The following is a 15,799-nucleotide window of genomic DNA, read 5'->3' as shown; positions in this document are numbered from 1 at the left end:
ATGTAACTACACGCCGCAATGACGCTTAGCGCAAGCTCTGTGATTGGTCGGCTTGATAGCACTAATGAATCTGGGCGGGACCGAGAGCTGCACGAGGCCGATGGAGCGATTTTTTACAAGTGTGGAGTATCGTGAAGGAGCTCCAGATGGAAAGGTTTGTTTTGTGTTTACTTCATGGTTAAAGTTGTTGCACGTCCGCTGGTTCCTGCCTCAAAATGAGTGAGTTTGAGCCACTTGTACATTAAGGAATCGTTCAGAAAAAAACAAATGATCAGGGAAGAAACTCGACACAGAGGAACATAAACACCTCACTGCCAACTAGTGTTCTGGAACTGTTATTGCAGAACAACAGAAAAAGCATGCAGAAGTATAAATGCACAGCCACGCGCATTGCATACGCCGTGGGGCATGCTGATCACTTGATGCAGAAGTACAAACCAGGCTTTAGCGTGGAGGTTAGGGTTGATGAACAACATTAAACTACAAGTGGTTATAATTTACAGCCAATTATCTAAAACAGTGGTCACCAAACTTGTTCCTGGAGGGCCGGTGCCCTGCAGATTTTAGCTCTGACCCTAATCAAACACACCTGAACAAGCTAACCAAGGTCTTACTAGGTATACTTAAAACATGTTATACATGTTAAGGCATGTTATACATGTTAAGGCAAGTTGGAGCTAAACCCTGCAGGGACACCGGCCCTCAAGGGCCAGGATTGGTGACCCCTGATCTTATAGACCAAAGGCAAATATAGTTCAATCATAAAAATCGTATTTCTAACATCCATGACATGCATATTGTGTGTCATGTAACAAGCGGGATAAAGTACATACAGGTGTTTTTTTGTTTTTTTTTTGGTTTTGCATTTGTTTTGCACAGAATAAATCTCTTCAGTTTTTTATAACAGTTCATGCTGATAAGCCTGTCTGGCTTTAAACTTTGATAACATCCGCCTGGAGGTAGTTTATCCCTTACATCAGGGGTGTCCAAACTCGGTCTTGGAGGGTCGGTGTCCTGCAGATTTTAGCTCCAACTTGCCTCAACACACCTGAAAAAATGTTCCTAGAAAGCCTAGTAAAAGCTTGATTAGCTAGCCCAGGTGTGTCTGATTGGGTTTGGAACTAAACTTTGCAGGACACCGGCCCTCCAGGACCGAGCTTGGACAACCCAGCCTTACATAATAGCCAAATGCTTTCTTAAACAGATTCTTCTTTCCCGTGACCACTGAAAGTTCTCTGATTTATGGAAAGCAATAAATAGGAATAGCAATAAGAATAACTTACAAAAGATCCCGCCTAACTCTCTACCTGATTCCTTTAGGTCCCCAGAAAGCGCCTTTGGGAAGTAGGGACTCAACCATTGATCTATCACTTGATGGATGCGCTGTATGACTCATGCCAGTTAAAGTAAAACCTCTTGAACCCGTCACAATCACACAGGTAATAAGTAAGGACAGCTGCCGTGGGACTTTTGTAAAGAGACTAATCCCACTCCAGTGCAGAAGTCATCTTCGCATCATCTTTATGAATGAGAGAAAAGGTGAAAAATTGATGGCTGACGTACAGACTAAATCAAATGACGGTAGAAATGTATCACCTTTCTGCCCTTGTTTTCTTTAGTTGCTGCTTTCTGCAACTTTCTATTTGTTGTCTGTGATCAACCTAGACAACAACATCGCCAGAAACAAGTAAGAGGTGAAGCGTAGATGAGCAAGCCGTAGACATATAAAGAAACTGGGATCAAGAGGTGGATGTTGTGATCATGCATATGACTTCCACATGAGACGTGTCTGAATAAATATGGCCACGAGAGTTTCACACTGGAGCGTGACGATCTCTGTTCATCCGTGATTAATTCACAAGTTATTTCACCTGCTCTGGGTGTGCTGTACTTGAATGATTTACCATGCCTGCAGCAGTTGGTATTTCAAATGTGACATTTCAGATGGCCCTAGAAATAGAGACTAATCTATTAATTTCATGTTGCTGTAGGCCATTCACGCTTTCATTGGGAAACGGTTTAGCGTCAATTACTGTAAATCCAGATGAGAAAAAAATTGAGATCTTGCCTAGTATCACAGTCTAGGTAGACGTGTTAGAGGCCTTTCAAAGAAGACAAGTTTTGGTGTTAAACAGCTAGATGGTGCAAAGCAGAAACAAGACACATTTGTACTGTACATGTAATATCCAGATAAGATTTCTAACCTACTGTATACGTTCCACACGCTTTTCCATAGGTAAGTATCCTGTAAATTCACCAGTTGTATTAGATACTCCTGTGATCATTCTATAATGGAAATCAGTAAAACATGGGCACATATTAATAAGTCATAGAATCAAATGTGTTCAAAATATAGATTTTTTGTTTCTGCTTGTTATGTTCAGGGCTTTAAAGCTACCATCATATAATTTGTAATGGTTTTTAACAGGAAATGTACTGATTTTAATGAAACCTGCAGTGGTCCCTGTTGGTCTATACTAGTAATTTGTTGCCTTCAAATGGTGGTTTGTTAAAACAATGCAATCCTTAGAGAATATTTTCCAACCCACAGTAGACCATCTACTGGTTTCAATGGTTAAATGTTGATGTATTTGTAGTAGAAACCATTAGCACACGATGGCTTCTTTTCTTTTAGCATGGTTTAAACAGCAACAATAATTATTAAAAAAGGGCTGCAGGCCAAGGCTTTTAAGCTCATCATTGCTCTAAGCAAATCTGACATTAAAAAGGCACATCCAAAATCCAATTAATGTGTCATATCCAGTCTACTTTTAAAGGCAGTATACAGTTTTATGCAAAAGTTTGGGCACCCCTCTGTGGCTGCATAGTCATGTGCTCTTTCTTTATAAAAGAAGATCACAGTGAAATGCCATTTCATTTCTAGAGAAAGGTAGATAGGATTTTCCTGATAGAAATATGTAGTGTAGCAGTATTGTGATGCGTGAAATGAAATCGAAACTGTAAAATAGACGATGCAAAAGTTTGGGCATCCTCTCTTCTGTGTGGACTTCAAAACCTGTAGTAACTTAATGCTGACTGATTACATTAAAAAAAATTGATTTGAGTGATTCAGTTAACCTTAATAATCCTAATACAGGTGCAACCGATCATGAAAACGTGTATTCAAGATAGTTGTGCTTTTTATTGTGAACCAGAAAGTAGCAACTTTAAAAGAACTTCCTAATGACCTAAAGATAATTCACCAACATGAACTAGGAGAAGAATACAAAAAGATATTACGCTATAGATTATTCTCAATCTCCACAGTCAGAAATATAATAAGAAAATGGAAGGCAACTGGAACAGTTTTTGTGAAGAAAAGATGTGGTAGGCCAAGAAAAATATCTAAGAGGCAAAGGTCAGAATAGTCACAGACAAACCACAGACCACCTCCAAAGAGCTCCAGGAACATCTTGCTGCTAATAATTTCACTGTACAAAGTTTTCCACAGTCCAGCACACTGTTCACAAAGAATGGCGCAATAAAAGATGATGCATAAAAAGCATTTTCCACGTTCTGCCAACAAGAACAGTCATTTGAGGTATGCAAAGGTTCATCTGGACAAGCCTGAATTGTTTTGTAAAAATACACTGTGGACAGATGCCACAACCAAAAAGAACACAGCACTGCCGGACAAGAACATGCTACCTACCGTAAAATATGGTAGAGGGTTCATCATGCTGTGTGGATGTGTGGCACGCATAGGTACTGGAAAACTTGAGTTAAGGTCGCATGGATTCCTTCCAGTATCAGCAGATTCTGAAGAACAATGTTCAAGAATTAATCAAGAGGCTGAAGTTACGGCAGAGTTGGATGTTTCAGCAGGACAATGACTTAAAGCATAGCCAGATAAACAAAGGAATTCATGGTCAGATATGATTCAATGTTCTTGAATGGCCGTCCAAGTCCCCAGACTTGAACATCATTAAAAATCTATGGATTGATTTAAAAAGGGCCATTCACACACTGCACCCATCAAACCTGACTGAACAAAGAAATTTTGCAAAGAAGAATGGTCCAAAATGCAGTCAGCAATAATTTAGGGACTTATCCATGACTATAAAACGTATCGCCAGGCTTATTTTACAGCAAAGGGTAACTTTACAAAAGATTGATGTCATTATTCTATTGGAGTATCTAAATTTATGCACCTGTCTGTTTTTGGTATGACTCAATATGGGTGTTGTATAATTTCAACTGAGAGTTTATTATATCGCATTAGCATAAACCTAAATCTTTGTCAACTGTCACAACACTGGTCATTGACTAAAGAATGTAGAAACAACCACTTTTATTTGTGTCACCAGAAATGGCCAGTTCTAATTTAAATGATTGGATTATGATGCTGTTTTGCTGGATGTCTCTGGCAGTGTAAAAAGAGTTTAGCAAAGCATAGGCTATGATTTTATGCTGTGTTCATTTTGTGTTCATTTTGCAGAAATCACTCCGGTAACATAAAACATCTGCTGCCTTTTTATATATCCTGTTTATTTTTCAGTGAGAAAACACTCATTTAAATTCAGACGACAATAATTCATAACAACAAATAAAGCAGCTAGTAAGCCACACTGTTTCTATGAATAAAAGGTAAGCCAATAGTCGCAGACGGCTGATAATCATCAGAACTTTTCTTTTCACATGCTTTTCATGTTCAGCAGCTCCGCGAACAGAGAACTAAGCTGTATTTCCATCTTTCTATTCAAAACTGAAATGAACAGATTTGGGTCTCAGATACGACATACTCTCACAGCATTTGCTCTGTAAATTCAGCAAAAGTTGTTAATTCGACAATGCCTCTCATTAGAGCACTGTGATCAGGTTTTCAGAAAAGGAAGACAAAGATAATATGATACATATTACAGACAGGGCGTAAAGTCTGATAGTTGAAATGGTGTTGAAGCGTTAATTAAGTTCTGGGAAGAACGCTTTGCTCCCATTCTGTTATGAATGTGATGTTTTCCCATCTTATGCTGAGGCTTAGATCATGTCAGACTTATGAAGGTAAATGTGTCACATTATGCTGTGAAACTATTCAAGTTGAGTTTTGTTTTTTTTGAAAGTATGACAGCTGGAACTGCATGTGCAAGTGCTGACAGTTGTTCTGCTTGCTGAGAAACAACAATCCTTTTCTGTTGAGACGTTTTATATAAACCTGATTTACATCAAGGATTAGGGTTGCCTAAAATTAGCACTGAACTGTATTAACATATGTTATGTTGGCACTTTTAGCTTGAATAGTATTTATGCTCATGTCATTTTAACCATCGACCAAATGTGAAGAGTTCAGACTGCAGTAAACAAATCCCTTTATAGCCAGCATTTGGAAATGTATCTCATCCAGAGCTCTCAGTGATGTCAGGTTTTACTTAAGCACGTGAAGTATATAATCTGCCTTTGGGCTTCATTCCCTTTATTATATGAGTGGCTTTATCTGCATGCCAAACAGAGAGCTGCATGATTACACTTGAAATGCATGTGGATTTTTCATCATTTGCATAAGATGACTGTTGTTTCCTTTTTTATTCCTCCTTTCTAATCTTTACACACTGTATCATCTTTCTTTTTCTCACAAGGGCTCAGCTCTTCGCTTGAGTAAATCCAGAGGGTGTCTTGAGGATGGCTGTAGAGGAATGCTTTATTGTAGCTATCAGTAGTTATTCGCTGAACGTCAGCATGGATGAAAATCACTTTGCAACAGAGGAATTTCAGCATGGGATCATTTCCCTCAGAAGTCCTCAAAGTTTGATCACTATCTTTGGAAGCGCCTGGACTTAACGCAATAGAACATATGCCATGACAAATTTTGAGATTTTATCAATTTGTTATTTTGATCCCCCAATATCCTGTTTCCCGAAAAGCCATTTTGAATGCACAGATTTTGTGTACCAAAGTCCTGATGCTTTCCAAACGCCTCCTTTCCCTCTGGTATCACAGGGAAAAGAAATGTATAATACAAGGTTCTAACCCTGGCCAAACCCTAACATTAAAGCAGTGGTCCTCTTCATGTTCAAAGTTTCCATTTTTTCCCTTCAACCATTTTAGTGTGCAGAGATGAAAGAGCATTCTTTTCCTCTTTATAACATCTAATGAATAAAGAGCAGGTGTCGTATACTGTTGGAGAGAATGACCTGTGAGGTATAGGATGTTCCTTTGTGCTTTATGGGGGTCAGGCTGATCCAGGTCATGGCCATTCCTGAAATAGGCTTAAAGGGACTTGAAGGACACTTTCTGTTTCATAGTATAGTACTTCTTAAAAAGATGGGGGTGTGGGTCACGACTCCTTTTACAAGGTGTATTTAACAAAACCATTCAAAAAGTGTTTACTGTATATAACAAGTCAAGAAGTAAGAGGATGACATGGAAATCGTTTTTCTATCCCTCCCAATTTTGTTCTCTTTATCCCTTCGATTTGTGGTGGAGCCTTTAGGGCAAGAATGTACAGTTCTCTGATTTCACCCTTTTTATGACCCAGGCTGTTCAATAAAAGTCTGAAAACATGGGCTTAAAGGGGTAAAGACAAAAACAGAGTTTGCACTACAGCGCTGTTTACACCTGGTATTAAGATGTGTTTGTTGATTGGATCACAAGCAGTCAAGGGAGACACATTCCTGTTTACTGTTGGATTTTACACTATTAAACAATACAGTCAAATACATTTTTGAATGTTTTTGAAAGTGAGCAATCTTAGATTGTCTTAAGCTGAGTTCATATTACTTGATTTTAGCCCTGCTTTTCATTTGCAGACATTTTTTGTGAAATTTTAGACAAATTGACGCTCATTCAGGCGAGTGACAGTCATGCAGTGTGAACTATCAAAAAAATGATCATATACAAGCGCCAACATCTGTGAAATATTCGGCAAGCTAAATATCTGAATCTGTTGGCAAAATTCTAAATCCTGCCGTGTAAAAAGTGTTCTGACGAAAAAACACATTGGTGTTCACTTACAGCCTAGTAATATGGAGACCATGCACTCAACTCCTTTCACCGATCCATCATGCAACGTAAAGACAGCAGCAACTGAAAACTTGTTTTAGAGCAGTAATCACAATACCGTTATACCATAAAACCATGGTATTTTTATCCAAGGTTTTCATATTATCAGAAACATATACCAGCCTATGCCTCCCCAAGTTAGTCATGCAATGTGAAAACAACAGTGATCCGACAACTTTGCACTTTAAACTTAACATTAGAAAAATTAGACATAGTTTACACTTGATTTTCGCATCATTGTTATAGGATACACAAAACATCTTAACACCAGCTTTAAACAGGGTCTGGATATTTAACAAACTAAATACTGATGTGCTGCATACAAACAGGCCAATAAATAAGAAGCTTCAATCAACTGGATATGCTACAAATCTGCCTGAAAGAATATATATCACACATTTCTAAATATTTTTTCTGCATAGTGAGGATAGTTGGGGTAACAAAAGACTCTCCAATGATCTACAGGAGAAGAATTGTAGAAGTTCAGTTTATGTAAATAATAATAAAAAATGTATGCATTGTCAGCACAAGTTGCCAAAAAGAATCTTATGCACTCCCTCTTAAACAAACTTCAGTACATTCAGTTGTCAGACACTGTTTTTGGACCTTTGAATACTGTATAGTCAGATGAAATAAAATATTTCTGGCTCTACTAGATTGTTTGTTGCACCCAGGGGTTGAAAGCATCCCATGTCATCAGTTTTTTGCATTGCTGGATTTTGGGGGTCTAATTTTGCCAGAGGTCCTTAATGTCTTTTTTAGATACAGTACATTGGACCATCATCAATTCTATCAAACCCTAGAAGATTAAAAAATAAATAAATGGACAGCCTCCACTAGAAATCCCATAATGTGCCATGTCTGGATCTTCTAAAAGTAAAGTTATCCAAAACAAACATCAAAAACAACACTAACATGGGTCACTGAGCACAAAGTAAAGTTCTGCTGTAGCAATTCCAATCCCTTGAACTGAATGCTATAGAAAATTAGTGGGTGAAATGAAGAAGACAGTGGATTGACATGGAACAGAGAATTTGAAGTATCTGGGGTGACTGTATGGTAATTGGTCTCTGATTTCTCTGGAATTGGTTCTCCATTTTACTTACTTCCAACTCTATTGTTTTATTTCAAGGTTATAAATGTCAGTTCTGTGAATTTTTGAACCAACTGATAAACAATACAGATTTATTTTCACAGCCTTCTTTGCTCCTTTTTACTATGGGTGGCAATAATTTTAGACATGACTGTACTGTAAATTACTTAACAGTTACAGTACATCTAGTTTGTGATTCATAGGTGTTTTAACAAAGTGTAATTTATTTCAAATTGTTTTCGCATCATTTTTGCATTTAAAAAAAGGGGGAATCAAAAATAATCAAGAACGCCAAGAATTGTTTTTCGTACATTCGATTGTGCCCTTCAAGTTTATTAACTTCTAAAATGCCTTTCAGTGTAATAATAATCTTTAAACCTTGCTATTGTCCTTCAAACCACTTGGATTTACCCATATGTCAGTAAAATGTTTTAAACATGTAAAAGGTTGCAACATTTAGTATGATCATGCATATCTTTTTTACAGGTCCAAATAAGCAAGTAGTTTAATTTTTACATATATAGATTTGTAATGCTAAATGACAATTCACCCACATTTTTAAAAAAATAAATATTTTTGCAAATTTAAATTGATGCAAACTGCTCATCTTTGACCAGATACCATTTTAATAATTTATGTAAGTTTTATATAAACTTTTGGCAGTCCAAGAAAAGAAGTATTTAAAAATGGGGTTAAAACTGCCTTCAGTCACATTCGTAAAAGTGTAAGGTCAAAGGTGGCACTGTGGGAAAGGCTAAATCCCACGCAGCTTCTGCACACATTGGCAAAGTAGTAAGTCATTCTGATATATACAGAAAATTTCCATACAGTTCACAGTATACATACTGCATAAATTCCATCTGATGGGATTGTTTTCCTCCTACCGCTGAAGTATGACGCTTTGCAGACTCTGTCTGTCAAACTGAATTGAAGGAATATTGATCTGCGAGCTGGTCCAACAGCTCAGAAATGATAAATGTTGATGATATTTCACTGGAGGACATTATATGATACCTGGCAAACCTTGGAATGATTCAAGTGCAGCATTCTGCTCATTTTGGTGGAATTTGAAATGAAACTAGGTGAGGCCAGCTTCTTGGATACTTTGAAACCAATTGCTTTGCTATTTAAAATCATAGAAAACAGTTATGTATTGGTGTAAAAAAGTGCCACTTTAGAGCAGCAACGCTAAATCCTGTTTGTTAATTTCTTTTGGGGGTAGATATTTTGTTCCCTGTTGGTGCTTCAATAAGAAAGTAATAATTTTCCTCCTGTTTCAAATTATCGGCAGGTTTTTTAATTTCCTGGTTCAGGCTATTGTGCTGTGGAGAGCAAACCCAAGGTCTGAGGGGAGTCTGTTCGTTTGGAGAGATAAACAAACATATTGAAGGCCAGCAGTGAAGGTAAATCATTTTATTTGAAGTAATTCGCTTGTCACCTTTTGTTTTCCTCAGTTGCAGATGAGGCCGTTTATCAGTGGATGGTCCACGTCAGCGACATTACAACAATAAGTGCTGGAATCACACTGTACTTCCGTTTACATGTACGAAAATTAATCCTCTATTATGTGAAAATGGTTTGCAATCACAAGTTGTTCAGCGTTTTGTAAATTGAATTTGGTTATCGTAATAAGTGTAGATGAAGTTTATTTTTAGTTTAGATTAATATTTATTGAACGTCTAAGGGAAGGCAGTTGTTTTATGTAGAATGATGGATCACCAAGTTTTGACAAATTTTAATTACCTCTTGCCTATATCATTGCATTTTAAATGATCCTGTCTGACTGAATTTCTTTTTTAATCAAGTATTTCGAGAATCCATTCATTGAATATGAGCTCAAAAAGATGCATGCATAATTATAAAAGGTTTAGCAATATACTTTTAAAATGTGCAAAACCATTTGTACTATACACAGTTTATGTACCCTACAGTTCAAAAGTCTCCCTGGGAACATATAAGAGGTGAGATACATTTTGCTCACCAAAATATGAATAATCCTTTATGTTTAAAAATAACTGTTATTTTTGCAATTTATAGAGAATTTTATTTATTTATGCTATTCTAATGTTTCATTTGGGCGAGGCAGTGGCGCAGTAGGTAGTGCTGTCGCCTCACAGCAAGAAGGCCGCTGGGTCGCTGGTTCGAACCTCGGCTCAGTTGGCGTTTCTGTGTGGAGTTTGCATGTTCTCCCTGCCTTCGCGTGGGTTTCCTCCGGGTGCTCCAGTTTCCCCCACAGTCCAAGCACATGCGGTACAGGTGAATTGGGTAGGCTAAATTGTCCGTAGTGTATGAATGTGTGTGGATGTTTCCTAGAGATGGGTTGCAGCTGGAAGGGCATCCGCTGCGTAGAAACTTGCTGAATAAGTTTACGGTTCATTCCGCTGTGGCGACCCCAGATTAATAAAGGGACTAAGCCGACAAGAAAATGAATGAATGATAATGTTTCATTTTGGTGACAATGAAGCATTTCCATCATCAGTTTTGCTTTTATATATTTGGTTCATTAATTTTCCTTCGGCTTAGTTCCTGATTTTCAGGGGTCACCACAGCAGAATGAACCACCAACTATTCCAGCATATGTTTTACACAGTGAATGCTCTGAGAAACATCCACACACTCTCTCATTCAAACACATGGACTCATATGCTATGGCCAATTTTGTTTGCCCAATTCACCTATAGCACGCGAACACAAAGAGAACATGCAGACTCCACAGAGAAATGCCAACTGGAACTCAAACAAGTGACCTTCTTGCTGTGAGGCACCAGTCCTAACCACCAAGCCACCATGCTGCTGCATATATTTATTTATTAAATTGATTTATTATATATAATATATTTTTTTTATTTGTACCACTTTTTTGACAATATATTACAAACAATTAATGATGCCAATAAAATTCATTTTGTTGACTTCCAAAACAAATTCTTACTGCTGAAACCAAAGAACAGAACAGAAATGAAAGTCCCATGAGGCAATGCAAATGCATAAAACGCATCAAAAAATGTTTTAATATCAATCGTCTCAGTTTGCCAGCCATGAAGATTTGTTCTGAAAACATTCAAAGGCTTTTCTGCTTGCCTCCATTGTTCCATTTTCTCATATTTAAAGACATGTGAAAAGGGATTTTGGGAGATTTACAGTAACCAATGGAATGGCATAAAAAAGGCATTAAGTGTGGCCTACTGCAGTCTCTCTGCATTACAGCAGGCCTGCTGTTTCTCTCCTGGGCTTTCTCACTAGATGCTGTTTGTTAGAAAGCCGATTTGTCACCCTGGCTATGCTGTGAGCATCATTAGCAGAGGTCGACAGCTCTCTGACTCGCCTGGTTTCATGCTTGAATTCTCCTTCTCCACATGACTCTCCCCCTCTCATTTAAGACTCGGGATAAAAATCATGCTTTGGTAGAGCCTCTAGTGATGAATGACCAGGCTTGGAAGAAAGATACCGGTATGCAAGACAGGGGTAGGGTACAGAAGGAGGTTATTGTAATTCCAAAGGACGATATGGCTTAGGTAGGCAGTTGTTGCTTGGGTGGTGTGTGAAAATCTCTAGCTCAGAGATATTGTGGAAATCCAGTGCAATGCAATGCAAAGCACTGTCAGCTTAAAATGACAACTTCTAGATAAAAAACTTTTCTTCAACTATAGACTGCATTGGAAGAATATATTCACATACTGACTGTTCTGAAGTCTTCGAGTAGGCTAAGTTTTCAGGTTGGCTAAGAAACTACAGTCCAGATCTTATCTCATATTGTGTGGTGTCACTAACCACGGTAAAAGAAGAAACCCATGGGAGGGTTCATGATAATGAAATGCACATCTGTAAGCCAGTACATTTTGACGAGTAGTTGTCAGGGAGCAATATCTGCTCCTAGTGTTTCCCCCAAGTTTCCTCTGTTCTGTGAAATGTAGCTACATTGGAGTTTGAAAAATGATCATGTTGAAATGTAAAGGGGGTAAACTGTTAGGAAAATGTACTTAATGAAGTATACTTAAGTAAAGTCAAAGCATATGTTTAAGGCTACTTCATGTAGTAAACATAATAAAATATATGTATTAGTAGCATATTTGTAAGTGTACTATTTGAATATCACTTGGGCCTAAATTGGACCACTTTTAGTATATTAAAGACTATTTGTAAGGGTATTATAAATGTAACAGTAGTAAATGTTAAGTTTATTTTTTACTGCAAGTGTACTTGAGTGTACTACTAGTTAATATTTGTAGTACTTGTAGCAAAAAACTAGGAAGCAAAGTTATGGCATTGCGAAGTATGGCATGCAATATTCAGAATTTGGAGTCTGCATTTAACCCATCCAAGTTCACACAAACTGGTAAACACACACACATAAACCCCCAACCTACAATCCCTGCCAGTACCGGGACTCAAATCTGCACCCTTCGAATCACAAGTCTGACTCTCAAACCACAAAGCCAAGACTGTCCCTTAATTCATGTTATCTAAATACATCTTACTAAGCCACATTATCTTCAATTTGTGCTGCTGTTAGTAGATCGCACTGGACATTATGAAAATGAGCTGCTGCATCTGTTCTTTAATTTGCGGATTGTTAACAGCAAATACACATAACTTTCCACATCCCATCTGCACCTTAGTGAGATTACATTCTGACACTAATTTGGCCTTAATCTGCTTAAATAATTTAATACTCGATTTGCATAAGCCCTTTAGCGAGTAAGTCTAAACCAGGGTAGTAAAACAATGCAAATAGCACATGCTATTAATTACTGCTTTCATCAGGCAAATTTCAAGATACAGTTCAGTTACATAAGCCCCTTTTCAAATAAAAATAAAAAACCTTTTATGCATTTCGGTGTACATTTTCACAAAAATTACATTTTTGGTGCCAATTAACTCTTCATTTTGTGAAAGCAGTGACATAATTTGAATGCAAGCTATGTGTTTTATTGGCATGAATAAATAATAAATTGACACAATTAATAATAATAATAATAATAATATGTTTAATAATACCAATTTAAATATTATTATTTATTTCTAAAAATTATATTTTAATAATACTTTTAGACTTATCATAGTTCATGTTGAATTGTAAACCACATCATAATTCAAGTTCAATTGGCAACAGGATTAAAGATTTTGACAAACAAATGAGTTCAAACATTTTTATTTTGTTCATGTTTAATTCAATTAGTACTTTGGTTTTTGATCTAATCATTCTGTAAATTTTTTTGACATTTTTACTGTTGAAGGCATATAACCAGGCCAGGCTCATTGAAATACTTGCCGCGACCTATATTTTTAAAAGCTTAAAATGCTTTACTTAGGGTACCTTTTGTTGTTTGTTTCAAATACACATCCATTTTGCACATGTCCACAAGAAGGCAAGACTTGTCGTACAGATAACCTAGGGAACCACTGACCTAAACCCCTCTCTAGACCCAACAGTGCTCTAAAAAAGTAAACAAAAAAAGAAATGCGCACTGCAACCATATACAGTGGTTTTACCTTAAAATTACTTCAATTAGCTCAAATCGTTCTTACCGAATTTGAATCTGAGCCCTCTGCATCACAAAGGGTACAGCTCTGTAAAAAATGACTTACCGAGCAAACTAACCACACTATTAAAGTCCATATGATTATACATATGTGAGGACAACATCAGATTAGAAACCATTCACTTCTGGTTGGCTCACCAAATTGTTAGATTTTGCTGTATGTGGCTTAACCATTCTTGGGTGGCTCGCCAAATGTATTTAATTACTCTAATACATAAAATAAGTAAGCTGACCAAAGTTCTTACGGAAAGAAGACTTTATTGAAGACTGTGAGAATTCACAGCACTTTTTAACAAATAACATGGCCCCCCGGAAATTACCCAACTGGTTTTGTTGGGTCACAACTCTTGAGTTCATGTAAGCCATTTGCTGCACACCATTTCAGATGCAGATACTTCTTTACATATAATTGACATTGTGTTTTGTGGCAAATATTTGGTGTTGTGCAAAAAAGTGCATTGATATAATCTTTTATTTGTTAATAATAAGTTTCTGTAATTATTATTAGTGTGACTAGGAACAATAGTTGTTGGGTGTCATACTACCCTGTAGCATTCATTTTACCTTGGAACTAGTCGAATACATGTACGTTTCTGAGGTTTCACAAAAAAAATGTAGCCTAAAGCATGTATTCCCAATGAGCCTGTGTTGCATAAAACATTTACCCTGCATTATAGTGATTATTTAATCTAGTTTTGACGTTGTTGTTAATTGTACATAAAATATATTAAATAAAAAGGAGCAAGTACATTGTTGTACTTGACCTTATTGAAATTTCTCCATTAACACTGTTAATATTTCTCCTTGCAACTCAAAATAAAACGCCCTACGACACAGAGAGAACACATTTGTCATTCAGTTTTGTATTCCTCTGGCTAGTTCATTGAGAACACCTCACAAACATCTTCAAGAAAACCTTATTCTCACCTCAGGCTGTAAAAGGACTGCAGCCAAGTGACAGCTTGCCTCATCATTGCCTTGGTAGCAACATGTTTGCTTCTCTTTGTCTTTATCTTTCCCTCCGTCCCTCTTCTCTCTGTCATTCTCCTTGCATTCTGTTTTTCAGCCTTGGCTTCACTCTGTCCTCCAGCGCTGCAGTATATAGTGAAGGAAAGAAGAACAGAATCTGAAATTGCATCCAGCTTGAGGTAAACACAATGAGACAGAGCAGCTTCTTCTTTCACACCACTGGCTGCTTACAAAACAGTTAGAATTATCAATCCTGACAGAATGTGTGTTTCCTAATTCTACTTTTCAGTTTTTTTCCTTTTTAACACCCTTATGGCAATGCTAATTTGAATACAAATCTGAATAGCAAAACATGATTTTGTGAAATTTGGCAAAAGTACAAAGCAAAGTGAGAAATGATGTGAGGAATAGCAAATAATACATGCCTAAATGTATCCGAGTAGCTACTGTATCTGAGCAGTGTGATCATATTTCTTAGAATAGATGTTATTTGTATTATAGTGCATATTCTCAGCATAAGGATCAACAAACAAGTGTTGGATACGGAATGTCTTTTCTGAGGTAAATGAAATATACTGCAAGGTGTTGCATGCTATAAAGTTTACAAGATATTTCATGGAAGTCATTTCACAGTTGAAAAAAATGATTCAGTGATTATTTGTGACTACATTTAAGGAAGTTATTCTTTTATCACATCTTCTTATGCTCATTTATGATTTTATCTTGCTGTGATTATAGTAAATCGCTTTTAACTGGTAAAATTTGAATCTAATAATACATTGCTTGAAAAAGACTTAAAATGATTAAATTTTGTTATTTTAAATTATACACTAGTAAATCCACTCATTCAAATGTGCTAATATTCGCACTTCATTTAGAACTTCAAGGTAAATGTTTAATTAAGAAAGTAAAAATATAACATAAACGTTAATGAAATATTAAACATTTTTTAAAGACAAATGATTACAGGCCCAAATTAAAATATCGCTAAATAAAATGTAAACTTTGTGCTTTCAAGATTGTAAATTTTGCATCCAATGTTGTATAATATTATACTCATATAAACTATAAAAAGTATTACCATAAATTATGTATTTTACGGCAGCACGATATAAACATGTAAACATACACGATTATGAGCATAATATAAATCGACAGACTTTTTCTTTTGTTCATACAGTACAATACAATACAATAC

At 36.6% G+C, this 15,799-nt stretch overlaps 1 protein-coding gene across 14 annotated transcripts in view; it reads right to left on the bottom strand.

The window, feature by feature from the left end:
- mdga2a (MAM domain containing glycosylphosphatidylinositol anchor 2a) overlaps positions 1-15,799 on the bottom strand; it is a 347,889-nt gene that overhangs the window by 276,580 nt on the left and 55,510 nt on the right. For 8 of the 14 annotated variants that reach the window (XM_087290654.1, XM_087290651.1, XM_087290653.1 and 5 more), the window contains 2 exons: positions 14,560-14,724; positions 3,653-3,759 (listed from right to left, as the gene is read on the bottom strand). The gene's annotated coding sequence lies outside the window, so the exon portion shown is untranslated. The remainder of the gene's footprint in view (positions 1-3,652; positions 3,760-14,559; positions 14,725-15,799) is intronic. The other 6 variants (XM_087290660.1, XM_087290657.1, XM_087290648.1 and 3 more) reach the window with 1 other exon arrangement.

The sequence above is a fragment of the Danio rerio genome, chromosome 17, assembly GCF_052040795.2.
Source record: "Danio rerio strain M-AB ecotype USA chromosome 17, GRCz13ab, whole genome shotgun sequence".
In the NCBI taxonomy this organism is placed as follows: domain Eukaryota; kingdom Metazoa; phylum Chordata; class Actinopteri; order Cypriniformes; family Danionidae; genus Danio; species Danio rerio.
Note: the sequence above shows the minus strand (reverse complement) of the source record. Positions and strands in the feature narration are given on the sequence as shown.